The sequence below is a fragment of the Dermacentor silvarum genome, chromosome 11 (genome assembly GCF_013339745.2).
Source record: "Dermacentor silvarum isolate Dsil-2018 chromosome 11, BIME_Dsil_1.4, whole genome shotgun sequence".
Lineage (NCBI taxonomy): Eukaryota > Metazoa > Arthropoda > Arachnida > Ixodida > Ixodidae > Dermacentor > Dermacentor silvarum.
The window spans coordinates 32,862,967-32,890,330 of record NC_051164.1 but is presented as its reverse complement, the minus strand read 5'-3'; the positions used below and the strand labels follow the sequence as shown (position 1 = coordinate 32,890,330).

The 27,364-nt window shown below is 48.3% G+C and overlaps 1 long non-coding RNA gene across 1 annotated transcript; it reads right to left on the bottom strand.

The window, feature by feature from the left end:
- Positions 1-124: 124 nt before the first annotated feature.
- Positions 125-27,364, bottom strand: LOC125941443 (uncharacterized). The gene is made up of 3 exons (XR_007464296.1): positions 27,322-27,364; positions 25,964-26,035; positions 125-887 (listed from the first exon to the last, which is right to left on the bottom strand). It is a non-coding gene; the product is annotated as an uncharacterized LOC125941443 (long non-coding RNA).

The window sequence follows — 27,364 nt, the reverse complement described above, 5'->3', positions numbered from 1 at the left end:
AAGTTCCATATAGCAGTTTCATGCAACTGGACCTGGTTAACTCAAGCAGGCTAGGTGGCTATTTGTCACCAGCCCGTTTGGAAGATTCCAATAAACAATCATCATCATCATCAACAACAACGTGCCATGGCACGGGTCAAGGGTTGTGAGATGTGCGCCACGTATTCTGGATACCTATTCGGTACACGTTACGGCATTTCCCCGCAACGTACGAGCCGCTGCAGAAGAAGCGAATCCTAGAGTTACGTGCGCGGCTGCAACCAGGCATCATCGGGCTCAGCTGGTAGTTGTGCAGAGAGCATTACAAGCCACACCTCACCGCCGACGCCGGGCGGACACTTCATTGTTCTCAGTCAAATCGAAGCAAAGTGACTGTCGCGGCGAAGACCCCGTTGTGCGTGGTGTCGAAATTGGAGCTATACTCTTGAGCCGCTCCATCAGCTTACGCTGTGACTGTTGCGTCTGCCGCATAGGCCTGTGACATTTTTCTCACGTCACCAATGAGGCCTTAGAAAGTACATAATAGTGCTACTTTAACTTTAAGCAACACAGATGACTGTGTGGTGGGTACACTGATTTATAATGCATTTGAAGGCAAGCAGTGATCGATGTGGGTGGAGAAATGGGATTGCGCATGTGATTGTACCGGCGAGTGTTAACGACTTATGCATATTGTGAGTACTTGGGAGCATAACAGTAAGCACGTTTATTTGGTTGCACTTGTTACTTTCAGCAATTCTGGATACCAACGCAAATAACGTTTGGATTTACGCAGCTGTATTTGTAGACCTGGGCGCTCCAACCAGGACAAAGCGTTTTGTACACTTTATCACACTCAAGCGTGCTCTGAATCTTCGGTTTCCAGACGCGCTGCTCGCATGTGCTGTCTGCAAGAACAAAAACAAATCACGGCTATTTTGTTTTATTATGTTGATTTTCGAAGAATGCTAATTAAACTGATAAACTAAGCTATCTGTAATTCTCAGGCTTGCCTGCAATTGTGTGTGCTATGTAGTTTTTTACGTCCGCAAAGAAAATAATTTGTAAAACTATGGTATTAGTGTCAGTTGCAGCTCTGCATGTTCAGCTGTGCAGTTTTCACATCGCTGCCTGATCTGAGAAAGAATTAACAGTTACCGCACATGTAGCGGGACAGTGACCTACTAGACAGAGGTGAACTCGTCATGAATCGGTAACCCAAGTCCTGACGAACGGTGCACGTCAGTGCAGGTTATGTGTATTTTTCAGGTGATGACTCTTGTTGTCGGAGTGCGACCGCGAAGTGAAATTTCCCTGTGTTTATCAACGTTTCACCAACTGCTTTACAACATTTTCCTTTACGGACGCCTAATCTCTTGCTATAATGACTGGTGTCACTGCACGGGTGATCACATTTTCATACTAGCCATGTAGTAACGAAACAGTATCACTGGAATGGTCTATATAAATGAATGAATCAAGTTAATTATTCGACAACATTTATTCAGTCTAAAAATTCATTGTTCGTTCATTATTCCGTAACAGATATGTCAAAAAACTCCAGCAGATTGATGGACGTTCTGCCCCCTTCTATAGTCAAAGACATGTTCTGTAAAGAGAATCGCTTCTAAGATAAGATACCAGACGTTCGCGAAGCGTTCATTCCTATAAACCACCACAACAAAAGGTGCAAAAAATGTTGATGCATACTGGGCATATTAGAAATCAATTACGATTTCAACAAGCAAATGAACTCTAAGGCGCACGTTACTCGTACATTGAATAACAATGAAAACATAGGAAGACTAAGAAATTGAACATTACATGTCAAATAAAAAAACCCGCAGTTTTGCTCAAAAGACGAATCATTAATAGTGATAGCAAAATATGGTCGTAGTTTTATCGGCCGTTTAAACGCGGTGAACATTCGATTACTGCAATTTACTGCTATAAACGCTCGCACTGAGAAAAATAAACAGATTTCACTCCTTGAAAGCGAGCACTCGCTGCCAACGCTAGTTTGATAAAGACCACCGGCCATGGAGAGCGAACGCTTCGGGCGGCTTCTTGCTTCACCAGCTGGCCGACACTTAAGATTTATTGACCTCGCACATTGGGCGCGTGCGAACACAGTGAACGTGAAGCGACGAGCCATGTCGGCTCCCCCAGCTGTGCACCCGTCACAGATTACCTTCAACTTACGGCACAATGCCCACGTGTGAGTAGGGCCGCTCAGACTGCTATGTACTTCCACAACAGGTCCCATTGCGCGTGGATGATCACGTGACGAAAACCTCTAAATTTCTTCCGGAACAGCACTACAGAGCTATGGTTCACCGGAGCACTGCAGGCACCATTACATACGTCGTCTCATTGCTTGAGGATGCCAAGGCCTAAAACACATTTGATGACCCACCTCACCCGGTCATTTGCGCTCTCGACACATCCTTGGGTTACGGGCTGTCTTCAGCGCTTCATCGTGGTATTCCTCGCATGGTCTCCCTTTGCGTAAGGGTCGGAATGCTCGCGGTTGCTATCACACCGTCTGTCCCAAAGTCCCGCAGGGATTCATCCTGAACCCCTTTCAACTTGGCGCTGTCATGTCTGTTGTTCCGCCAGACCACCGACACCGCGTACACATTTGGGGCCATCTTATGGCGAATTCCATTGGGAGAACAGGAGCAGGGCGCCGCGCAGTGCTGAGTCGGATGACAGCGCAGTGAGAGCAGGGACACTCGACCCGCCACTGGAATACGGCGTGCATTCGGAGAGCAGGTGGGAGGGGGACGTGTGAGGAGAAATGTACCATGTGACTAAAGCAATCGACGTCCCACTATTATCTGCAGGAGAGCGGCAAAACACGCGTGATCGTCTTGTAATCTGTCGGGAGTAACGCTGTCACCATTTGCGGCCACGTACTACATACTTTTGCGCAGCGCCGACGCATCCCACAATGTTTCGGCCTGCGAAGATTATTTGAAACTGCAACTTGAATCTGAAGTTGAGCTCCAGCAGCTTTCGCTGCTGTCACCGTCGAGCGTCTCAAGCACTTCAGCAAGGCAAAGACGCTTTGCTGCCGCTGTCCCCCGCGCATCCAACGAGAAGCAAGGCGGACTAGAAATGCCAGGATCTGTCGCTAAGTCGCTGCGAAGCTCGCTCGTATCACCGACGTCAAAAACAGCGGTGCCAAAACACCAACTACGCTTGGCTGCCGCCATTGCCGCCGCCCGCGCCGGCTGAAGCAAAATAAAAAGAAATGAGGAGGATATGACGGCTTACGTCACGTGACTTCCTCCGTACTCCGCTTTTCAGGCGAGAGCAGTCCGGACTGCTCCCGGCTGCTCTCGGCGCAGCTAATTTGCTCTTGTTCTACCACTGGATGACGGCTCTCCCACTCCTGTTCGACCACTGAAACACGTCGCCTCTGGAACGAGCACTTTCAGCTTTTAAGCTTTTGAGTGCTCCTGCTCTCCCAATGGAATTCGCCATTAGTGAACACCGATGATGTAGCTCTATTGACGGACAGTCCCACTTGGAGTCCTAAAGCTGTTCGGTCCTGCCTGCAGTGAGCCCAAGACGAGGTCGTGCCTGATTTTGAGATGGTGGGCCTGTGCGTCTCGTCTACGAAGACGAACGCTCTCCTCGCCCACCCATGCACGAGCATACGCTGTGAAGCAGTTGCGATGGTGCTTCGTGGAAACAACATTCCTTGTAAACGGTGCATGACCTAATTGGGCCGCGAGACAGACCATCGCTCTCGCGGGCGCCAGTTGCGAAGAGGCTCGCGCCCAGGCACTCAATGTTAGAAATACGTCGCACTGGGGTCTGCACCTGTACGCCACTGCGGCTACGACGAAGTTCCTTCACACGCTTGCCCTGGTGGCCCTACCACAGTCTCACCTGGATCATCGGGAGTTGCAGCACCCGAAAGCTATGCCGATGATCCTTGGCGTGCCGGGGAGCTCACACGTTACTGCCTATAAGGCCTATCCCATGACCTTACACCAACTCGAGGGTAGCCTCCATTACGTCTACCGGCTGCAGCACATCCAGGGTAGCGCAGCTGTGCTATTAAGGTTGGGGTAGAGTTGCTAACAGGCCATGGCTTGTCAGTTTTTAGTAGTAGTACAAGCTTATTATGGCCATGAAAAGAGAAATCAACGAAAGATTTCTGGTGACCTTGTTGGGCTTCAACAGAACGTGAGCTTGTGTGTCACTCGACAAAAACTAATTTGAAAGTGGTAACTGCTTAGAACAAATTACTCAAAGCAAATATTGTCAATTACACTGCCTACCTTTAAATGAACAAAATAATACTGGAATAGCCAATCCAACATATACATAAAGAGATCTTGGAATGCGTTATATTGTGATAGCAATTATATGGACACCGCAAGTGTATTTCTGCCGTCGTCGTCGCCATCACCGTGAGGTTCCGTATAAAGTCCAATGGCCATAAAATCGTCGCCGTATCGCATGTGCGAGTGAAAACGCGTGGGGGACGCGCGCGGTCACGGAGAGCGAACTCACGGCGGGGAGCAAACGCGACTCCTTCCATCCCGCGAAAGGCCGTGGGGATATGGGAGGGAGGGAGGGGGGCGACGCTGTGCGGCGGCACCAAATGCGTATCTTGAAATCGGGCGCAAAAGGAACTGGCGACTCAATCTCCCCCTAAAAGGAGGAAAGCGGGAAGGCAGCGCGGGAGGGAGGGGGGGAGCGGCTTTTACTGTACCATCAACTGCGTCCTTGTACTTAGCGCCAGTGCGAGCTGTCGCGCGCACCTTATATTGAAAGCGATCTCCACATGGCTCTGACTTTCGTATGCGCTGTGCTTTTGCCGCGCAGTTTCTGTTGAAGCGACAGGCCGCACGAACCTTCTCTCGCTGCCTGCGGCTGTCGCGCTTGCTCACGCCAGCGTTTTGACAGTGGTTCATGTTTCATGTTTGCTTGTGCGCGCTGACACCACGCTTGCTAATTCAGTTATTAAGCGAATGTGTCCAAGTTTATGCAGCCGATAAAACTATGCCTACTCCGTATTGCTCTCTACTAATTTGCTATTGCAATTGATTATTCGCTGTCCGAGCGAAACTGCGACATTTTTTTCTTGATGTAAATAAATTATTTCTATTTCAGTGGCAAGAAATATGAACGTTACATTACTTTTCCCGATGCACATGAGTTTCTTGTGGTAATTTTCGTGTTCTGTTCGAAGTTTTTTTTATCTTATAAGCATGAAGTGATCTCAGCTCCCGTTGTCGGCGACCTTCAAGTGACTTTCAACCAAAAGGCAGAGCCGTTATCCGGGCACTCAAAACGAGAACATACCGGCAAGTTACGAGAACAAAACGAGATCATCCGGGCAACCAGTCAAAACTTTAAAAAATGCGGTCCCTGGCCCTCAGCCTTTGCACAGGACCGCAGTACATACGCTAGTTACTCTCCAAATTAGTTAGAAAAAAATACTGATTCCGAGTTCGTTTTAACGTTTCTTCACAATATCACTGAAGCTGTAACTTCTAGTACGCTGAAGTCTTAATTGCCGATTTCCAATAGCGACGTTTAAAAGGTAGATCCACGGCGCCTCAGGCCGCGTATTTGCAGCCGACCACTTCGATGCGACAAGAAGAAAAAGTGGTGACAGACGCTGATCGCGTTGGACTGTTGCAAGAAGAAACGCGGTTGAAGGCTGCGGCACCGCAGGCAGCAAAAGTCGCCACATAGTATCAATTTCATGTTTACATTTACCTGTCGATTACGAAAGAGCTAGCAATGTTTTATCTTGAAATCTGCTTCATGTGTGTCTCCACATTTAGTAAAGTGTCTCGCAGGTGCAGCTGTCGCCGATTCCTTTGTACTGATGTGGCTGCGAACTCTTGGCAAGTGGCTCTTAAGAGGAAGCTTTAGCTAGGGCCCAACTCTGATGCAGTCTGTCCAAATACATGCGAAACACAAAGACTCATTTCTGAGATAATCACTGGGTCGATTTCAATAACGCTTGCTGGATTTGAGAGAAAAAAAAATTTTAGTGACTATTGAAAGCGACTTTTGATACCTGAATTTCTAAAAAGAATTTTCAAGATTTGCTAAGTTTGATAAATATAGAAGCATGAAGTTAACAAATTTATATCTCTGCAGTAAGAACGGATATCATGATTCTGTCAACTGTATCTGTTAGAGCTTGCAAAGCGAACGAATTTACTATATCAAATACTATCTTACATGAATTTGTTACATTGTTTAGAAGTGTTTTGCAAGAGGCCTACTCACATATGAGTGGTCAGTTTGAGAGCCGTTTATAAAACATCAATTATGTTAACTTTACAACTCTAACCGTCGATTATACAGCCTCGACCCATCACTGAAACGGCAGTTACCAACAAATCTTTCATAACGTGACCCAACACTGCTGTGTCGCCTGTGACTAGGAGTAGCCTTCCCGAACTCCTACAACTATCGTATCGGAATGGTGGACTCACCCAGGCGCACCAAGTGCAACTGTGAGGAGACCATTGATCATCTCCTGAGCCACTGTTCTTGCTTCGTTGAGCAACGCAAGATTATCTGGTGGGCATTGCAACATTCCGTTTAATAAAACATGATTAACCTGCCCGCCTCTTCTACCTCTTCTCTTCTCTTGTTCTCCCACCTCCGCTTCTTCCTTCTCTCTCACGAGCGTTACATGGGCCTCCCCTCTGTCGTCAACCCTCCTGGGTTGATATTGTTACGAGGCATTGTGCATGAGCCTGCCATTAAAGGACCGCTGTGCTACGCGAAGAGGAAGAAGGCGGGACATGCCTCGTGAGATGCCGTCAGCCATTCTCTGGTAGCAACAGCCTGTAAATATTGCCTTTGCCGTGTACTTGTGACTCCCCGTGACAATTTGGTGGAAGTGCGGGGTACCAGAAGAAGCGCTGTACAACGGAGCTCCACAGTGGTCGTCGAGTCGGGATCATCGTGATGACAGACGAGACCACGACCACGCCGCCTGCGGCGGCTAGTGCGACGCCTGCACCAGCGCCGATCACAACGTCAACGATCGTCGTTACGCATCCTAAAGACCCGGGAACGTTCTGCGGTACGGATGAAGTTGACGTCAAAGATTCTATTGCCAATTATGAACGCATCAGTGAGGTCAATCATTGGGACCCGATGATGATGCTGGTTAAAGTGCTGCTTTACCTAAAAAAACGGCAAAGGTGTGGTTCGATAACCCTGAGGCAGAGATGGGAAGTTGGGATATTCTCAAAAAAAATCGAGTGCCTTGTTTGGGAAGCCCATGGGTTGAAAGGCGGCCGCAACGCAAGAGCTATCCATCCGCGCTCAGACATCCACTGACCCATACATGTCCCACATCCAGGACGTCTTGGCTCTTTGCCGTAAAGTGGACATGAACATGACGGAGTCGGACAAGGCTGGTCACGTACTAAAGAGAATCGCAGACGATGCGTTCAACCTATTACTGTGCCGAAATTGTGCGACCGTCGACGCAATTATTGAAGAATGCCGGCATTTTGAGCAGGCAAAAGTCGGCGTATTGTGAGGTCATTTGCTCGGCTACCGAACACCGCCCCGACGCCATCATGCGAAGACGGATAGGTCTCTCGTCTGCAGTCATCGGCGCCATCGGAAATTACACGAATCGTCCGGCGGGAAATCAAAGCAATTGCTCCTGCTCTCCCCAACAACGGCCACGGCGATTTTCACGTACCGGCCGTTTCCCTGGTCCAGTCTATTGTGCGGGAGGAACTCGGCAACTTGGGTTTCACCGTCTGCACCGTTTCTCAGTCTCGGACAACTGACTTTCGCCCTACGTCGCCACCTCGCGCGAGATCACCGCCCCAGATACAACGATTTTATCCGCGCTCTCAGTAATCCCGCTGAATGGCGGACGGCAGATTATCGGCCGATTTGCTTCCACTGCCGCCGTATCGGTCACTGTCACGCGCCATTGAAACAACCGTTGAGTGTCGCCGTTAACCCGGGATGACACTGCTATCCGCACCGAGAGCTACCACTGTTTCCAGCCGGCTCAGCCATACCAACCATACAACACTGATAGCTACCGCCGCTTCCAGCCTTTTGAGCAGTATAACGTCGATGCCACCCCTACGCCGTGCAGCCATTTCCCGTCGCCCTGAGGTCACCAGTCCTGTTCGCCGCCAGCGCGTCGGCCGTCGTGTCGTTCGCCTCTACGACGACGTCCGTCATAGCCGCTCAACCTTCAACGTGGAAACTAAGGGATGCAGCTCTTATAGGTGAAGCTGCATCTTCGACTTCCACCTCAAATCCTCTCCTCGTATTGCCGAAGCTACGAAACTTGATCGACGTTGACGGCTTAACTGTTCCCGCACTCGTCGATACTGGGGCACAAATATCCCTAATGAGTAATCACCTTCGTCGCCGCCTCAAGAAAGAACTTACTCCCGCCGCTACGGGTATTATTCGCATCGCTGATGGAGGAAGTCCCGCAGTCATCAGAATGTGCACAGCTGGCATCACCATCGCCGGTCATATATCTGTTTTGTTTACTGTTCTCGAGCAATGCCCCAACGACGTCATTCTGGGACTTGATTTCTTGTCGGCCTATGCCGCTCTCATTGACTGTGCAACCGGCGTCCTTCAACTTGAGCTTCCTCAACTGGCGGATGTTCCAGATTTACCGTCACACCAGCTTATGCTCTGTCGATTATGTTCGGTGGGCCCCGCAAGCCGCCACGTGTGTTGACTTGACGACGGCAGCACCAGTTCCAGACGGCGACTACATAGTGTCTCCACTAGTTGAAGTACTGTTGACCAGAAATATTGCTGTGCCGCACACCCTCGTGACTGTTGTCCACAACCACGTCCAGCTCCCGCTTCTCAACTTCAGCAACTCGACCCAAGCTCTCCCACAAGGCATCTTAGTGGCTAACGTGTCTGCGCTTGATAATTGCGACGTCGCGGCACTAGACGCAGACACTTGTTCGCCTTTTCTCGCAAGCGATCCGGCAAGTCTACTGCCCGACGAAATTGCCACGATAATTGCCCCTGATCTTCTGACTTGCCAAGCCACGGAACTCCACCACCTCTTAATGGCCTATAGGGATATCTTGAACTTCGGTGACCGCCCTCTCGGTCAAACGTCTCTCGTAAGTCATCGAATACATACCGGAGATGCTATTCCTATCAGACGGCGAACCGTTCGTGTGTCCCATTCCGAACACCAGGTCATACAACGAGAAGTCGACAAGATGCTCTCCAAAATCGTCATAGAGGCTTCCTCAAGTCCGTGGGCGTCACCTGTCGTCTTGGTCAAAAAGAAAGATGGCAGCTGGAGATTTTGCGTCGGCTATCGTGCCTTAAACAAAATAACGCGCAACAACGTATATCCGCTGCCACGGATCGATGACGCCCTGGACTGTCTTCACGGTGCGAAATACTTCTCATCCATAGACCTGCGCTCGGGTTGCTGGCAGATTTCTGTTGATGACTTGAATCGAGAAAAAACGGCCTTTATCACAACGGACGGCCTCTATAAGTTTAAAGTTATGCCCTCTGGACTGTGCAACACCCCCGCAACGTTCGACCGCATGATGGACTCTCTCCTTCTTGGCTACAAATGGCCTATCTGCCTCTGGTAATTAGACGACGTCGTGTTTTCCCCAACGTTTGAAAGTCACCTTGCTCGTTTGGCAACCCTTCTAGTTGTTTTTAGTCGAGCAGGACTCCAGCTAAAGTCCAAAAAGTGTAATTTTGGCAGAAAACAAATCACTGTGCCTGATCATCTTGTAAGTGCTACAGGTGTTCAACCTGACCCTGCCAAGATTAGCGCTGTCAAGAACTTCCCTGTGCCCTCGTCTACTAAAGCTGTTCGGAGTTTTGTTGGATTATCCTCGTTCTTCCGCCGCTTTATACGAAATTTCACCATCATATCCCGACCCCTCACCGACCTTCTCAATATGGACGTGCCCTTCTTGTGGGGCCGCGACCAAGCAACCGCATTCTCGGCGCTGACCAACTTGCTTACTTCACCGCCTATCTTGGCTCACTTTGACCCACCCGCATCTGCTGAGGATCGCACAGATGCTAGTGGGTATGGAATCGGTGCCATTTTCGCTCAGCACCAGCATGGCCACACACGTGTTATTGCATACGCCAGCCGCCTGCCCTTCACATCGGAACGGAACTATTCGATCACAGAGCGCGAGTGCCTTGCATAGGCTTGGACTTTCGCATAATTTCGCTCGTATTTGTACGGCCGCGCATTCTCGGTTCTTACCAACCACCACGCTCTTTGTTGGCGGTCCTCACTCAAGGATACAACTGGTCGCTTTAGAATAGGATAGCATAGGAATAAACTTTATATGTTCAACAGTTATGGCTATTGGTGCCCGGGGCTAGGCTGCCAGGGGTCCATCGCCGGAGAAAAATCTCTCGAGATCCTCGGCAATAGCCCTTTGAGGTAACTTATAAATCGGGCAGGCTACATCACGACGCCGATTGTCGTTCGCGCCATCCGGTGGACCCTGCTAGCCTTGCTGACCATGAGCATGATTCCTGTGTGATTGCCATTTCTGATTTACGCGACATCGGCACCGAACATCGTCGGAATGCAGCCCTAAAGCTCACCATTTAGCGACTCTCTTCTGCACGTTCCGACCCTGCTCTACGCCGGTATGTCCTACGCGATGACGTCCTTTACCATCGCAACATGAAACCTGACGGTCCAGAATTGTTGCTAGGTATTCCTCGACACATTGCACACCACCATTCTTCAACATCTGCATGATGCTCCAACTGCCGGACACCCTGGCGTTTCACACACCTACGACCGCCTGCGACAGCGCTTCTTTTGGCCTGGCTTGTATCGTTCGGTGCGCCGATACGTTACTGTCTGCGAGCGCTGTCAGCGCCGCAAACGTCCTGCTCTTCCTCAGGCTGGCCTGCTTCAACCTGTCAACATTCCACCGGAGCCCTTCTTCCGCATCAGCCTTGACTTGCTCGGACCTTTCCCTACGTCCTGTATCCGAAACAAATGGATTGCCTTCGCAACTGACTACGCCACCAGATATGCCATCACGCGTGCCATGCCCAGTAGTTGCGCTACCCGCGTTGCAGGCTTTTTGCTCAATCACGTCATTCTTCGACACAGGGCTCAGCGTCAGCTTCTTCGACACAGGGCTTAGCGTCGCTGTTTCCTTGCAAAGGTCATTGACGAAATTCTGCGTAGCCGCTCTACTGAACATCGCCTTACGACAGCCTACCATCCACAGACTAACGGTCTTACCGAGCGGCTCAACCGAACTCTCACGGATATGCTGTCCATGTACGTCTCTACTGATCACCGCGATTGGGACGCCGCCCTACCCTACGTTACTTTTGCCTACAACTCGTCCCGATATGGCACTGCCGGCTATTCGCCGTTCTTTCTCCTGTACGGCCAGAACCCGGCGTTGCCCTTCGAGGCGCTCCTTCCTGCTGATCCATTCGTACCAACCGCATCCTCTCTCGTCCTCTCTCGAGCCAGAATGGCTCGCCAGGTTGCTCACACTAGGCTATGTGCGTTGCAGGCCTCCCAAAAAGAGCGCTATGATAGCCGGCACCACGAAGTAGAGTACCCTCCTGAATCTCTGGTCCTACTCTGGACGCCGTCTCGACGCCAAGGCCTGTGCGAGAAGCTCTTCCCTCGCTACACAGGACCCTACAAGGTTCTCCGCAAGCTCAACGACGTTGACTACCTCATCACTCCGTTCCAACATCGCCCGTCCTCTTCTTTAATGTCTGCTGCTGATGTTGTCCATGTGTCGCGGCTAAAACCCTACTACACCAGCAGTGCTGACTCATTTTAGAAGGCGCCGTGACGGCGCTCAGTCATCCGGGGGTGATGTTACGAGGCCTTGCGTATGAACCTGCCAATAAAGGACCGCTGTTCTAGGCGAAGAGGAAGAAGGCGGGACATGCCTCGTGAGATGCTGTCGGACATTCTTGGGTAGCAGCAGCCTGTATATTGCCTCTCCCGTGTACTTGTGAATCCCCGTGACAATATGGTACCACGTTGTTTACAGATGATGTTTCAATAACACCTAGCGGCCCACTGTTGCACAGAATCTTTAAAATGCCTTGCTGATGGGCAGTCTTCACAACCTTGTAGGGTCCTGAAAAAGGAGCCGTTGATTGTTGCAGACCCCTCCAAACAAGCACGTAATTTCCCATTTGTATGTCCGGAGATTGGACTGCGATGATCGTAATTTCTTTTCATGGCGGTCTTGTATATAGCACGTTGATCTTCAGACTTCTTTCGTTCTTGCAGCACCAAAAGATTCGCGATTCCCAACAGGTGGTCTGCGGGAGGCCATTCCGATTTGCCATGGTACGCGATGTACGGTGCGCACCCCAAGCCAGCCGTGTGTGAGTGATTCTGGTGGTTCACAGCAGCTTCCAGGGCACACTTCCAACCGCCTGGAAATCCCGGGTAGAGCGCGATGAAGTGCTTGACATCTCGTATCGCTCTCTCAGCGAGTCCATTTGCTTCTGGATGGTATGGTGCAGCGAAGCGAAGCTATACGTTCCTCTCGTCAGCCCAACGTTTCAAGCGATCACTTCTAAACGCTGGACCATTGTCAGTGATGATTACTTTGGCGTGTTTGAACATGTCTCGGTTAAGTAGCGACATAACGCTGCTGGAATCTTCTTCACCGGGACTTGCATGCCACCATGCGTGTACACTCATCAATGGCCAGTAGAAAAGCTTGCGTAGTTAGTACTCCCTCCTCCTTTTTTCTGAGCTCCACTTTTCCGAGTGTTTTGTGATAATCATTGCGCTTCCACGGGGCCTGAACGTCGCTTTGCAGAGCTGGCATTGATGGCCCGTCTTCACATATTCCGAAATATCTTGTTTCATAAAAAAATAGAAATATCTTCTTACTTGTCTTGCAGCAAAATCTGTCGTCCAAAAACCGTCATGGCCACCAGATTCCGGAGAATCACTATACAGGCTTGAAATCTTTCCTACACTCGTTGTAGGCGCGTGTAGCCTTACCATTTTTGAGAGTCATCTCTTCCGTTCCGTCCCACAACATATGGGTAACATACTTGTCGTCATCTTGGTTCCTAATTAGCAGTCTTGACAAGGCGTCTGCATCTCGTAATTTTTCTCCTGACCTGTGAGCGACATTCGAAGGCAAACTGTTGTATTTCGCTCACCCACCTGGCCAATCTTCCTTTAGGATGCGAGAGATTAGGAATATATGTCAGTGCTTGGTTGTCGGTGAATAGGCTGAAGTGTTTGCCTTCCAGGTACGTCCTGACATAACGAAAGGCCATTACGACTGCCAATGCTTGTTTTTCAGTCGTTGGGTAGTTAACGTCTGCCTTGGTGAATGTGTATGAATAATAGCCGATCACTTTGAGCTGCCTCTTCGGATGCTGACTCTCGTCCCGCTGGTATAGTACAGCGCCAGTACCATAATGGGAAGCGTCGGTGTTTAGCTCGAACGGCTTCGAGAAATCCGGTATTGTCAGTACGGGGTCCGATGATATAATTTTTAAAAGTTGCTGATACCTCTCTTCGCATTCATTAGTCCACACAAATGGAGTATCTTTTTGTGTCAGCAATGTTAGGCACTCGGTCTTTAGGGCGTAGTCTTCTATAAAGCTCTAAAATGTACAGCGAGTCCCAGGAACACTCGAAGAGAATGCAAATCGTACGGTTTTGTCAGCTGGGATATGCGCTTCATTGACTCTTCTTTCGTGCGTTTTGTTTGTGCGTCAAATATTCTCCCCAGGAAGACAACGGTGTTCTTAAAGAATTCACTCTTCTTCAAGTTAACCTTTAGACCAGCTTTGCTAAGTGCTTCTAGTACCCGGGATAGATGCGAGCAGTGGTCGTCATGAGTCTTCGAATGTCATCCACATACACGTTGCAGAAGATTCCGGTAAATTGGCTGAACGCGCTGTTCATGATCTTCTGAAACCATGCACCAGAATTTTTCCAACCGAAAGGCAGTCGGTTGTATTTAAAATGTTGAAAGGAGTAACCAATGCCGTGAATGGTTTGTTGTCTTCTTGCAGCGGAATCTGCCAATTTCCTTTGCAAAGGTCGATGAGGGAAAACAATGTACATCCGCCTGTCTCGTCAATAATATCGTCGATCCTTGGCATGGGGTATGGGAATAAATCAGTCGGACGGTTTACAAGTCTGTAATCAGTGCACATCCTGAAAGTACCATCATCTTTGGGCACAATTGTAATCGGAGATGCAAAGGTAGATATTGATGGTCGAATAATTTCAGCATCTAGCAAGCCTTGTAACTCTTCTTTTAGCCATTTCTTTTTTTCATAGGACATCCCATAGGGCTTTCTTGGACAGGTGTCGTGTCGCTAAGTTTGAATGGAACTTCACTTACTTTTGCTGCAGGAGGGTAAAATCCAATGCATATCAGCTCCGGGACTGTGTCGGTACATCCGTACTCTCTCTGACCAATTTGCGACGTGTTTCAGAGTCTGCACACACATTCAACTGGGCTGTCTCAACCGGAATGTCAACAACGACTTCATCGCGCCATGAGATGTTTATTTTTAATTTCTTCATGTCAGGGCGTGCCAGTATAAAATTAAATGCGGCGTCATCAACAAGCAGTGCTTCTACAGTTATTTTGCTCGTTTTAAACTCCACACACACGCATGCCCACTCATCTAGCACTCTAGAACTTCCATCGTAACTGTGTACTTTGACAACGTTTACACTGAATATTTGATCTTGTGGAATCACTAGCGAATTAACTATGCTAACTGATGCTCCAGAGTCAATTAATACTTCATTCATGGTACCATTGACGCTCATCTGTGCGTACAGTAGGCCTGCCGCAGCCTTCGCCAAGTAGACGCTTTCTTTCGGTGCCTCCAAAGAGAAAGAAAAATCCGGGCTTACCAGTTCTTTTACTTGTTTCGGCTATGAAGTCCTCTCTTTGGCTGAGTCAATTTCAGCATAATTGAATGTGCATAATTTCAGCATTATTGAATGTGAATGACACCCACATGGTTCAAAACTGCGACTGCGCCAAAATGTAACATTCCGTTTATTCAAACATAATTAATCTGGCCGCCTCTTCTACCTCTTCTCTTGTTCTCCCATCTCCGCTTCTTCCTTCTGTTTTATGAGCGTTACATGCATTGAATAGACTGGCCGATAGGCCTGTGATAATATATTGCACGCGGGAGTGGCAAACTTGAACTTATGCAGACAGTGTGCCGTGCAGTGGCGAAGAGGACACCGACTCTTGGCCAATACCCAAGAGTGGGTATGTACTTTAACGTCGACATCATCATCATCGACACCGATTGGTGAGCGTCGACCGTGGCCCCACGAAAAGCGTGACTCGAGAGAGCGTGGCCCATGGCGTGAGGAGTGCGCGAAGTTCAGCGTTCGATGGCGGAGCTTGCTCGCTGGGCACCCGGCCCATAGGAGCTATCGCCGCCCACGTCACTACGTCTGCACCCCAATCAAAGCTAGCACCAGCTGAGAGGCCACCTCGTCCAGTTCTTCCGCTGGGCAACTGGTCCAGGAGGGCTGGCGGTCCTAAGCCTGGCTGTTCGAGCGCTCTGGTTAGCAGCCACAGGGCTACCTCGCCAGCTGTGAACGTGACCCGGTGGGCTGCAGCAGTGTTCTCCGGGGCGCAACCCCCGCCATCGGGTAACAGGGCACGCGGAGGCACCGGTACATCGACTGTGGCGCAGGGCTGCCTGAGCTCCACAAGGCGATCCGACCCTGTAGTTCAACCATGCTGTCCAACAAAGCTTTCCGACCCTGTTTTCCGACATTGCTGTCCGACACTGCTGTCCGACACCGGTTCCCCGACGTCTCCGACATGGCTACACCTGCTTCTACATGAACTGTAGGCCGATTACATTTGACTAACCTATATTAGCTACATCTCTTCTAGAACGTGTTTTGGGTAACTGTCGCGTATGTGCTGTTTCAATACATTGCGTGTGTCTAAATACAAGTCTGGTGTGTGTTTGTGCTTCTGCGTGCTGCTTCTAGCTCTTTCTGGAGTGATCCTGCATCCAATAACATCACAAACTGGCCAGCCTGTTCAGCCTCAATCCATCTCTGCGCCTGACAATCCTAGTTGGAGTCCTATAGCGGCGAGTTTCTCTAAATCCATGGTGCCGTTTACTAATGCGTGTCTGCGCTCAAGCGAAACTGCCCTCTCTCACTGATTTTACGAGTGAATGCTGGCAGGCTCGCCAGTTTGTGATGTTATTGGGTGCAGGATTGGGTTTGTGATCATTGACGGGATGCCACTGGTTGAAGGCCGACTGCTAGGAAGAAATGTTCGCGTACTACGAGATACCGGTTGTAATGCCGCAATTGGCAGACGAGAACTTGCTCCGGAGGTGTATATGACGGGAAAAACAAACAACATTGTTCTTCTAGACAGCTCGACAAACTACCTGCCTGAAGCTGTCATACAAGTGAACACGCCGTACTATACAGGCAAGTTAACAGGGGCTTGTATGGACGAGCCCCTCTACGACCTTGTTCTGGAAAATCTTACAGGCGTCTGAGGACCATACGATCCGGATTCTGACTGGAAGCACCCCGTTGTTCCCAACGAGGAGTCGGCGTCGACAAAAATGAAGCTGACTAAGGCGCCTATGAAGCCTCAGCATGTATCGAGCATGGCTAAAGCCAAAACTGAGGAGGAAGAAAAAGTCAAGATTTCGTCCTTTGTGCGTTCAAAGAATTGTCTTCCGTGACGTGACTAAAGGACAACTCATTGAAGAACAGCGGAAAGAGCCGACGCTGAAACATATTTTTGCCAAAGCGGGCAAGTCGTTCGACTCTGGGAAGGATCACAGCTACGAATTTATAGAAGAAAAAGGGTTGCTGTATCGCCTTTACAGCCTGGCTACTGGCAGAGCATTTAAGTAAGTGATCGTCCTAAAAGCACTTAGACATGACATCTTAGAAGTGTCACATGCAAGTATCATGGCAGGACATCAAGGTATCAGGAGAACAACCGATCGTGTCCTACAAGAATTTTATTGGCCAGATGTACACGGAGACGTAAAAACACTTCGTGAAGTCGTGCGACAAGTGCCAAAGGACAACCCTAAAGGGAAAGTAGGAGTCGCCCCGCTGGGTAACATGCCCTTGATACGCACACCTTTTGAAAGGGTGGCTGTTGATTTAATCGGGCCCTTTTCACTAAAGTCAGACCAAGGGAACCGATATGTTCTCACGCTAATCGACTTTGCCACTCGTTATCCGGATGTTGTGGCACTCCCTGCAATCGACGCAGTTCATGTAGCAGAAGCACTGATCGAGAGTTTCTCTCACGTCGGTTTGCAAAAAGAAATAGTCACTGACCAAGGAGCAAAGCTTTACCTCACAATTGATGAAAGAGGTTAGTCGTCCGCTCTCAGTGAAGCTACTCACGACGACACTACCATGCGATGGCAAATGGTCTCGTCGAGAAATTTAACGGCACCCTGAAGATGATGTTCAAGAGAATGTGCCAAGAGAGACCGCGATCTTGGGACAGATACCTTGCCCCTTTGCTTTTTGCATATAGAAAAGTTCCACAGGCAAGCCTCGGGTTCTTTCCCTTTCAGCTCATTTACGGCCGGCAAGTCCGAGGACCGTTGACTGTATTAAGGGAATTATAGACGAACGGGGAACTAGATGTAGAAACGCGAACGACACACAATTATGTCTTTGATTTGCGCAATCGCCTGGAGGAGACATGCAAAATCGCACATGCACACCTGGCGAAAGCTCATGGCAAACAAAAACCAACTATGACAGGAAAAGTCGCCCTAGGAAATTATGTCCAGGCGACAAAGTGCTCATTTTGTTGCCAACTGACGCAAAAAAATCTTCTAATGCAATAGAAAGGGCCATTCCAATTCATTAAACGAAAAAATGACGTTGATTACGTTATTGAAGTCTCTGGAAAGAACAAAATCGTTCATATAAATATGCTAAAGAAGTACGAAGAGCGGGAACCTACACAACCGATTGTTCGCCTGCCTAAGGAGAGCCATAACTTGCAGTGTTGCCAGGTTTGGCTATATATAGCCAAATTGGGCTAGAGGAAAAAAATTTTTGGCGTCGACTTGGACGAGTTGGTTATGTGGCTATATTTGGGCTACTGAAAATCTGCGACTTGGCTTTGTTTGGACTATAAGTGGCGCCCTAATCCACGCTCCAGATGTGGCTCTGATCGGGTAGAAGCAAATCTCGAAGGCTATGTTTTAGCTGGCTGAGCCGGCCGCGTGGCTGTGCGTGTGTGTGTGCGCGAAATGACCCCCTCCCCCCCCCCCCCCCCTTCCCTCTCGGCGCCGTTGTCTGAGCCGGAGGCTTTGATCTTTGATGCACTTAAACTACACCCTGCTTGACCGTTATGCAACCGATCCCCGGGCATCGAGATGAACCTGGGAATAGTGGGTTTTTCACAGTACACTGTACTAACATGGCTATGCTCAGGAAGGGAGAGTAATATCGTAGTGTCGGGGCCGTCGGGCAATCGTGGCACCGACATGAAAGGAGGGAAGCACGGGTGGATGACATGCTCCAGTGTGTTCATGGCCAAGTCTCCTGGGTGCAGTATCGCGCCGGGCACAGCTTTCGACCTACTCCACGTTTCTCACGCAAAGCTTTACTGCCGTTTTCCTTCTGGTAGATGAATTTTTGTTCGTGCTTACATTCGAGATTCATTTCGATAGGTTGGACGTAAGATCGGATCCTCCTCAGAGAGGAGAATCCAAACATGGGGAAGTGGGCCAAGTATGCGAGAACATATAAAAAAGAATGGGAGCAAGACCCCGAGCAAAAGGTGGGTTCTGGTGCTTTTACTTCTAGATGGTTTGCCCGTAGCGTCACGGATGCAGATGCTCATTCTGCTAATGTCAAAACATGTTTGTCCTGATGACATCAGTGCATCACGTCACATGAACTTCACCCACTGTGTTAGCTTAGCTTGTGAGGTGTCGCGCTGCGGGCTCGAGGACGCGGGTTTGACTCCCGGCCACGGCGGCCACATTTCGATCAAGGCGAAATGCAGGAACACCCGCGTATTTAAATTTAAGTGTACGTTAAAGAATGCGAGGTGGCCAAAATTAATCCGGAGTCTCCCACTGCGTCATGCCTCCCAATCATATCGTGGTTTTGGCAGGTAAAACCCCAGCAATTATTAGAGAGTTTTAGAATAGGGTACTCAAACGTTTTGGGGCCCTGGGTTTTGCGTCGGGCACGCTCTTTAATTGATTGAGCGGGAACTCCAAAAGCTTTTGTCAACAATGTTGGCGGCGCCCTTCGAAGAGACGGCTCTAACGGAGCACAAAACTGGGCTCGATTCGTTTTAAGGCGTGAAGTTCGTAAGCTAGGAGAAGTGATTGTGGTTATCGCTTTCTCTCAACTAACATGTGTAATGAAGATTGATTTATTAGATGCCGCTGATTCCGAATTCAATTGTTCATTTCATGGCTCGTAGGCCTAACACGGATTGACTTGGCTGGGTGAAGGTATGTAAAGTTGGTTACTCAACACTAAGCGCAGCAAGTTGCTTGCTGCTAATAGAATAAGTTCTAAATTGTAAATAAACACTAAATAACGATAATATAAGTTACTTTTCTTATCATCAAATTGGTATATCTTATCTAAATATTTATAACAGCTTTTCTTTGACGCCGTAGTGACGCTGCAAGCGCAATACGCTACCCGCATACGCAAAACGCCTATTCTAAAACTCTTCACTCCTACATGCCCCAATGCTAACACCCACAAAGCTCTTTGGGGGCCCCTTTTTTAAACTTTATTACCACATCAACATGGTTTGTTTTTCGACAGTAGCCGGCTTTCACAGCATAACCACTGTTATCAATTTGTTGTTTACCTTTACTCTTTGTGCGCCTTCGCGGTTTTCACCATTTCCATCGAGTTACGTTCGGGACGTGCTCGTCGCCGAAAACTACTGCGCGCTTTTTACACTGGTGTGCCGTTTTACGGCACACCAGTGTAAAAACAAGCAAAAGACTTGTTCTGGCTCATCAAAAAAAAAAAAAAAAAGCCGTGAGCACGTTGCAGGTCGCTGGACAGCTGAAGTTCTACGCTGTAGGCAGAGATAACGTGAGAGATCGATGATGCTAAACATTAACATTAACGTGCGTTCACGACTGCTAAATAGCAGAGTTCGTAGTTCATATTACGGTAAATAACTAAAAAGTAGTAACTTAGTACTATATGTCATAAAATAAAAGCACTGATTTCGCCTTCTGCAGCGATTCACTGGAGCGTAAGACCTTCCGGGCCCAACCAAAAAGTGTTCTGTGCAAGCATGATGTCGCTGTTGAGGGCCGACCGTAACGGTGGCACGGACATTTTGTTACGACGGGTTGTGCAAATAAGTATTGCCGTAGTCGAATGTGCAAATGTATGCGCAAATAGAACTGAAATTAAAAATGGCTATATTTGGCTACGAATTTTTGGCGCTTTTTTGTGTTTGGCTACTTTTGGGCTACAACTTCTATAGTTTTTGGCTACGCCACCTCGTTGGACCTGGCAACACTGTCTGTGATGGAGACACAGTCCACCGAGTGCTGATAGCTCCGTGTGCGCTGTGTGTTTGCCGCGAATTTCGCGTTGAAGCGAGAGGCAGCACGAAGGTCAAGTCGTTCGCTGCGGCTGCCGCGCATCCCCACTCCAGCGTTTTGACAGCGAGTTTCAGGGGTCATCGAGTGAGATGTGCTCATGTTTGCTTGTGCCTGCTGACACCATGCTTGTTGATTTGGTAAGTTAATTGTTACAAGTTTATACGGACTAAAAAAGTACTCCGCTTACTTTGTTTAGCCGTGTACCAATTTGCCATTGCAATCGATACTTCGACTTTCGGGCGAAACTGTCATTTCATTTTCTGTCATTGAAGAGCAGCACGTACCTACTGTCGCATGCGCAGTGACTCTACGTGGCGTCCAAGAGGTTAATCCGACGCACTGCCACACAAAGCATAAATATTTCTTGAGGAATCCTTGAGACGTAGGTTCGATTCCCCTCAGCATGGGAGAAATTTAAGATTTCTTGGTCGTTGTAAAGCGACACATTCCCCGGGACATATATCTTCTTGCCGACGTTCGCGTCAAAGCGTGCATGGAAGACCAGCATAGATAGAGTGGCACATGCCCAGTGCTACAAGTTGGCGTCGAAGATTTTGTTCGCACATTGGTACCTACCCAATCCCGCATCTAGTGTGAGCCTTGGCGGCATGAAAGAGCCTCGTTGAGGAGCGGCCACGAAAAGTGGAGTAGAATGCAGAAATTTAAGTGGTACATTGAGCTGCATAAATCACACGTTGTCACAAACTCAGGGATTCAAGCTCTTCTAATGCTCGGTTTCATACCCTATGCCATCAGCACAGCAGCCTGATGCGCTACCCATTCGACCACGAACTACTTGCCCTGTGACCCAGATAGACGGGTAAACGGTTAGATACAAGCGTACATGAATAGAAACACATTGAAAATATTCGTAGATAGCAAATTACCCCCCCCCCCCCCGCCCCCCTCAAAAAAAGTGCTCGAACTGCCATATGAATGCTCATGTAGTAAAACTTGCGGAAAAAAAATTTGCGTAGGTTGCACTAGGGGCGCAATACTAAAGAGACACCGGCACAGACAAGAAGCTAGTCATGGCTTTTGGGCTAGGCTAAGCACTACCAAGTCATCTCCAGCATTTCCCGGAATTTATTGACCGTTTGTCGATTAGCAATCCGCTATTGATTGGCTATCGAAAGGTATTGGCCATGTATTTGGGGTAGGCTATGCACTATACGAAGTCATCCCCAGCATTTTCCGGAATGTATTGATGATCGATGAATTATCATTAGCTATTGATTGGCTATCGATTGGCTAGCGATGGCTGACTAAGCTTAAGGTATGAGGCCAAGTGCTGGGGAAAAAGTTTAAAAAAGAATAAACAATACAAATTATTGGTCTAGTTCATAAAGCACACTTTTTAGGCCCATGTGAGCGTTTTAAAGTTTGCATTATTTTAGCAATATTTTTATTACTTGAAAAATTTGATTAAATGTGGGTCTCACGCCAACAGTCATAACTCTAATTTAACTCAATAAAAAACACAATTTTTGGCAGTGATATAGGAGAGGCCCTGATCTGTGCAATGAACCAAAATTACTGAGATCAAATCAATTATCAAAGCATAGTGATGAAATAATAAAAAACATGTGTGCTTCCAATGGGTGCGCCTTGGTGTAAAAGGCCTCCATATCAAAACTTGGGGCACGATTTTACTTTCTGAGGTTCATTGCACACCCAATAACGTGAGAAAGAATTGTGCCAAGTTTATCAAAAAAATCTTTATTAGGGAAAAAGTTATGAATGTTTGCCTTTGAAGAAATCGTAAAAAGATGAGTTCTTAGAAAATCAACAAAAAGATTTCAAAGCATAGCGCTTACATAAGATGATCAGGAGAGCTAAAATCGGCTATATTTGTAGCCAATTTTGTCTTGCGTCTTGCTCTTTTCTGATTTTGCTCGTGTTGCACCTCGGCTTCCTTTTTTTTCTAGCCTGCTTTACAGTATTACAGGTATTTGCTGTACGTCTCCAGGTCCGTCGCCTTGTACTGATTGCCAACAAACTTTAATTTTGTGCGTCTTTGCGCTTTAAACTTCCACGTTATGTGGCTGCCAGTAAGAAAAAGTAAGCGACAGAGAGTAAACACATCCATCACACGATCCGCTGCTCCTTTAGCGCGCGTGCAGCCTCCATAACGTAAAGAACACGTGCAAAACATTGCACGTCCACCTGGTGAGGTGTTTATTATTTTAATTGATAAATAAAATGTTCAAAATGCTATTATGGCATTGCTGCACTTTTTACGTGATACGATTCTTAAATAACCAGCAAATAACTGCAAACCAGGGAATTTTTTCCATTCCACAGAAAACTAGCACTTTCAGTTTCGGTTTCGTAGACGCCGGGTGGGTTTACATTTTTTGATGTATCTTTTGAAAGAAACTGCGTAGGAAGATACTTTTTTCAGCAAAATGATGGAGAATAAATTCCTCATCTAACAAAGCAGAAAACAAAATATTGAGATTTTGAAAAAAAAATGCAAATTTGACTGGGCCTCACACCTTAAGTAGTCCCAGCCATGCTTAGCTAGACTTAGCCAGGCTCAGCTTCGCTAGTTCACAGGGGTATGTGCCATTGCGCTTGGACCCTTTCTGCACTACCGCCAAGATGGGCCCACATTTTTTTCCTGCGCATCATGGTTCTGCCGGTCCCCCTTTCACGCAAGAGGAAATGATGACGCTTATTAAGGCCCAAGATCAGACCTCCCAAAATCCTGGAAGTCCAGAGGGCCCGCGAGAGGGCCGTCAGGTTTGACCTGATGGCCCCCGAGTGGGCCTAGCCAGGTGACGTCGAGTTTACTCGCGTCTATCGTGGACCAAATAAAGTTCACTCACTCACTGACTCACTCACTGCGCATCACAGACTTACGGCCGGCTAAAACAGCTCTGCTGGTAAAAAAGCTTGATCCCTTTTTCATAGGAATCGGTAGAACACGAAAGCGAAACGTGTCTTCACAGAAGCTCTTGCGTGTTTATTCTACGTCAACAATTAAGTTTCATGTAGCCATCAGCGGCACCCTACCGCTGCACAGCGATCCTCTCGACCATTGCGACACAATCGAAGGTTGTCGAACGACTTGCGACCGGGAAACATGCCCCGGAGACACTGCGTTGCATGTGCCGGAGCACTGCGCAAATCGGCTATAACCCCCACGCGTTCGCAAACCCTACAAGCGATACCGAACGGGTTGTTAGTAAATTTCGTGGTGAACTCACGGTCCCCTGCAGCGAAAGGCGGATCATTTGTGGGTCCACGACCGTGTGGCAGGTTCGCTTGGTGCGCGGCTTCCTGTTAGCAAGTCGCATCGGGGAAAGTACGAGCATTTTGGTCCGCCTCCGTAGTGTCTTGGGCAGCCAGTTGAGTTGCGACGCGCTCAGATTCAGGAATGCGAATGCTAGAGTTCGCAGCGTCGCCGCGAACGCACGAAGGCATTCTGCTTCGCGCTGGTCTGTGTCTCGCTGTACCAAAGCGAGATTCGCCCGTCGGAGTCGTTGCCCTTCTGCACTGCTTAGCGCAGCCGTTTTCTTGGTTGGTGCCATCCCAAGCGAATCTATAGTAGGCGCGTGCATGCAAGCTCTGCTGATGCATGTTGTAGCTACATTACGTAGGCTATGCGGCATCACAGGCTTATCGGACATGAAAAACAAACAATGTGCATAAACTGCGTCGTCACCTCAGCAGAATGCCTACACAGCATGCACAAGGCGGTGTAGCTGCGCAGGAGCCTCCGATGCGCTGAGACTACCGAACCACTCTCTATCGGCGCGATTAGGGTGATGATGTAGTACTTCGCTTCACCGCTCTTAGATGGCGACGCCATCCTTACGAAGAGCGATAATTTTATACGCGTCACATCCGTTACATGAAGTTGATCCTGGACCCCTGCATAAAACACTTTCTTGTAAAAAAAATCGCCGTACACCTAAGCATTTCTTATGAGTTGTGAATGAGAAAGCAATATTGTCCAATTGAACGCCACCGTGCTGTACTTCCAGTTATGAACTGCTCGCGGGCAAGCAAGTGCTTTGAGACGCTTGGACAACGCTTCCTAGATAACACTAGGCCAGTGCACTTCGATCCGTAACGTCATGCTGCCATACCCGAATGTCTTCGAATCTAATGGGGATACTGCAGAGTAAGCCGTGGGGATTTTGGCGTCACCGCGGGCTTGGCAATGGAAGTCTCTGTCCTAATCCAAGTAGCATTATGCCATAAAGCCGAGTGCACAGGCCTGCTGTCTAGAAGGCTCTGGCTCAGCCCATTCGGTGCGACGCTCGGCTGTTGAGCATGGGGTCATACGTTCGAACCTCATTGCCGCCAACGTATTTCATTTAGAATTTATTCTGTTTCCTTGCTTGCGCTTTGCTTTATTCTGTTGCACAGCTGGCGGGGACAAGGAACTCACGGATAACACCGGCTTTCGAGAGCGAGGGTGACGTGGCATTCCCTCACTCAACACCGGGGGCACCTTCGCGGCATGCAGATGTCCCCCTTTCGCTCAATGGGCCATTTCATGCTTTCGCGCCAAAATGAGGTTTATTGTATAGAAGCACATAACCGATGGCACATATCCAAAACCTAGGTTGGTGGGAAAAACGCTCATTTAATAGCGCAGCGTACCCAGTTACACATTCCCACTGACCCAATTTGGCGTAAAACCCGCTTACTGAAGAACGGCGCATACTTTTGGCCACATATTCAGTTACACATACCCAGTTAGTCAAGTTGAAATCAGTGAAGTTCATTGCAGTGTGGCACATTCCCTACTTCGAATACTTGAAGATCACCGGAGTAGGTGCAACACTTCAACGAAACCACTGTGTTAGTGTATATATGCATTCCTTCATCCAGTCCTCATCATCATCTTTTGTCAAACTCTTTTATCCCCTTTCCTTTTCTCTTGAGCAGATCACCAGGCCAGAGCATGCTAGCTCAAGCCCACCTCTCTGCCTCTCTAACAATTATCTCTCTCTCTTTCTTCACTTAACTAGTGATATAGAGGTTAGGTTGAACGATGTGCATTGAAGAGCGTTAGATAAATAGTTGCACATACCCAGTAATCCAAGTGTGCATGAATCGGGTTAACTAATGAGCGACAGATTTGCAGTGTAACATACCCGGGACGTAAGTTGGCCCGACGAGTGCTTTCGAACCGCTTTCCCTCACACAAAAGTGCCAATGATCTAACCACTAGACCATACACTACCCAGTAAACAAAGCCAGCTAGAAACAAAGGTGTACAGACAGGCTGCCAGAGTGACAGACAGCCCCCGAAAAATGAAGTGAAGTAGCCTAATGATGCGAATAACAATAAAATACAGTAAGGCAAACAGTCTTATTTACCTCTTACCTGGGCGAGTAAAAATGCCGCACTTTTCTTTCTTGTTCCAGTATCGCAGCGTGTGTGACGTCGCTGTGCTATCTACAATAGAGAACGTACGTCATGCTCATTGTAGTTGTCCACGCAGTAAACAGCCAAGAAACGTGCGGTAGAATGCAGAAATTGAAGTGGCACATTGATCTCCATGAGTTTAATGAGAAACAGCCTTCTTATATAACTATATAAAGTCCGCCAAGTTAACCACACAGAGACCAGGCGATGTGAAGTCCATCCGTCCTCACCCAGTAAGTACAAACTTGAAACCACTGAGTTGAGAAAAGCGATGCTGTGTGGAGCTTTAGGTGTAAACTTTCAAGATAACAGTTCTGGCAAAATGCTCAGCCGTGCTCGCAGTTTCGCCCGAACGGCGAAACATAGATTGCTATAGCTAATTAGTAGACAGCTATAATACCTAAGGATAGTAGTTTTTTCGGCCATATAAACGTGCAAACATTCGCTTACTAAGTAAATTAACAAGCACCGTGTCGCGCGGGCACAGGCAAACATGAACTCATCTCGCTCGATGACTGCAGAAACGCGCTGTCATCGCTGGCAAAGAAAAGGGGTTAAACAAAAGGGAGGGTGAAGTCGGCCTCGGGGAGGAGGGGGGGGGTTACAACCCCCGAAAGCCCCCCCCCCCCCCCCCGCGTCCCCGTCGGTGCGCCACTGCAAGACGCGTTTTACGCCTATATATGCCAAACTGCTTGTTGCCTCAACGAAAGGCTAAATAAACGTTATTATATTGTGCACAGAGCAATTCAGGGACATATAGGTATTCACTGCCGCGATTGTGAACGTACGCCGCATTTAGATCGGTGTGAAAAGCTGGAACAGCACCGATCGCAACTGACGCAAGAGATTATTGAAGCTGATTTTATAGCAAGGGCTGGCAGCACGCGCGTTAGCATCCCCTCTTTGTACCTATCTTCACATTAGCAAAATTTCCTTCTGAGGCCACTAAATGCAAAGCGCCGACTGTTTCAATAATCTTTATTTCTTCTTGATCAGTCAAACGGTGCATGAAAGATACACCCGCGTTCTGTGACTACTGATGGTGCGATCGTCTCTCGATGTGTTGTTGTGTGACGTGTTTTGACGATATTGTCTGGTACTTTCATGCGGCCATATATTTCGTGCAATCTGCTCGAAAGTCAGCACTCTGTTCCTTCTTTTGGCAGCGTCTGCTGTTTCTTACTCTCCTTGTTGCGCAGTGCAAGTTTGAAGATGAAATACCAACTCGCCCAATCCTCAACTCTAGCGGGTTGCTTTCAACTTATTTGCTGAAATTATACTGATATGGGCGCACAAGCCAACATTCACTATCTTACCTTTGTCGATGGCGTATTTAATTTTCATCATAGGCCCTTCGGT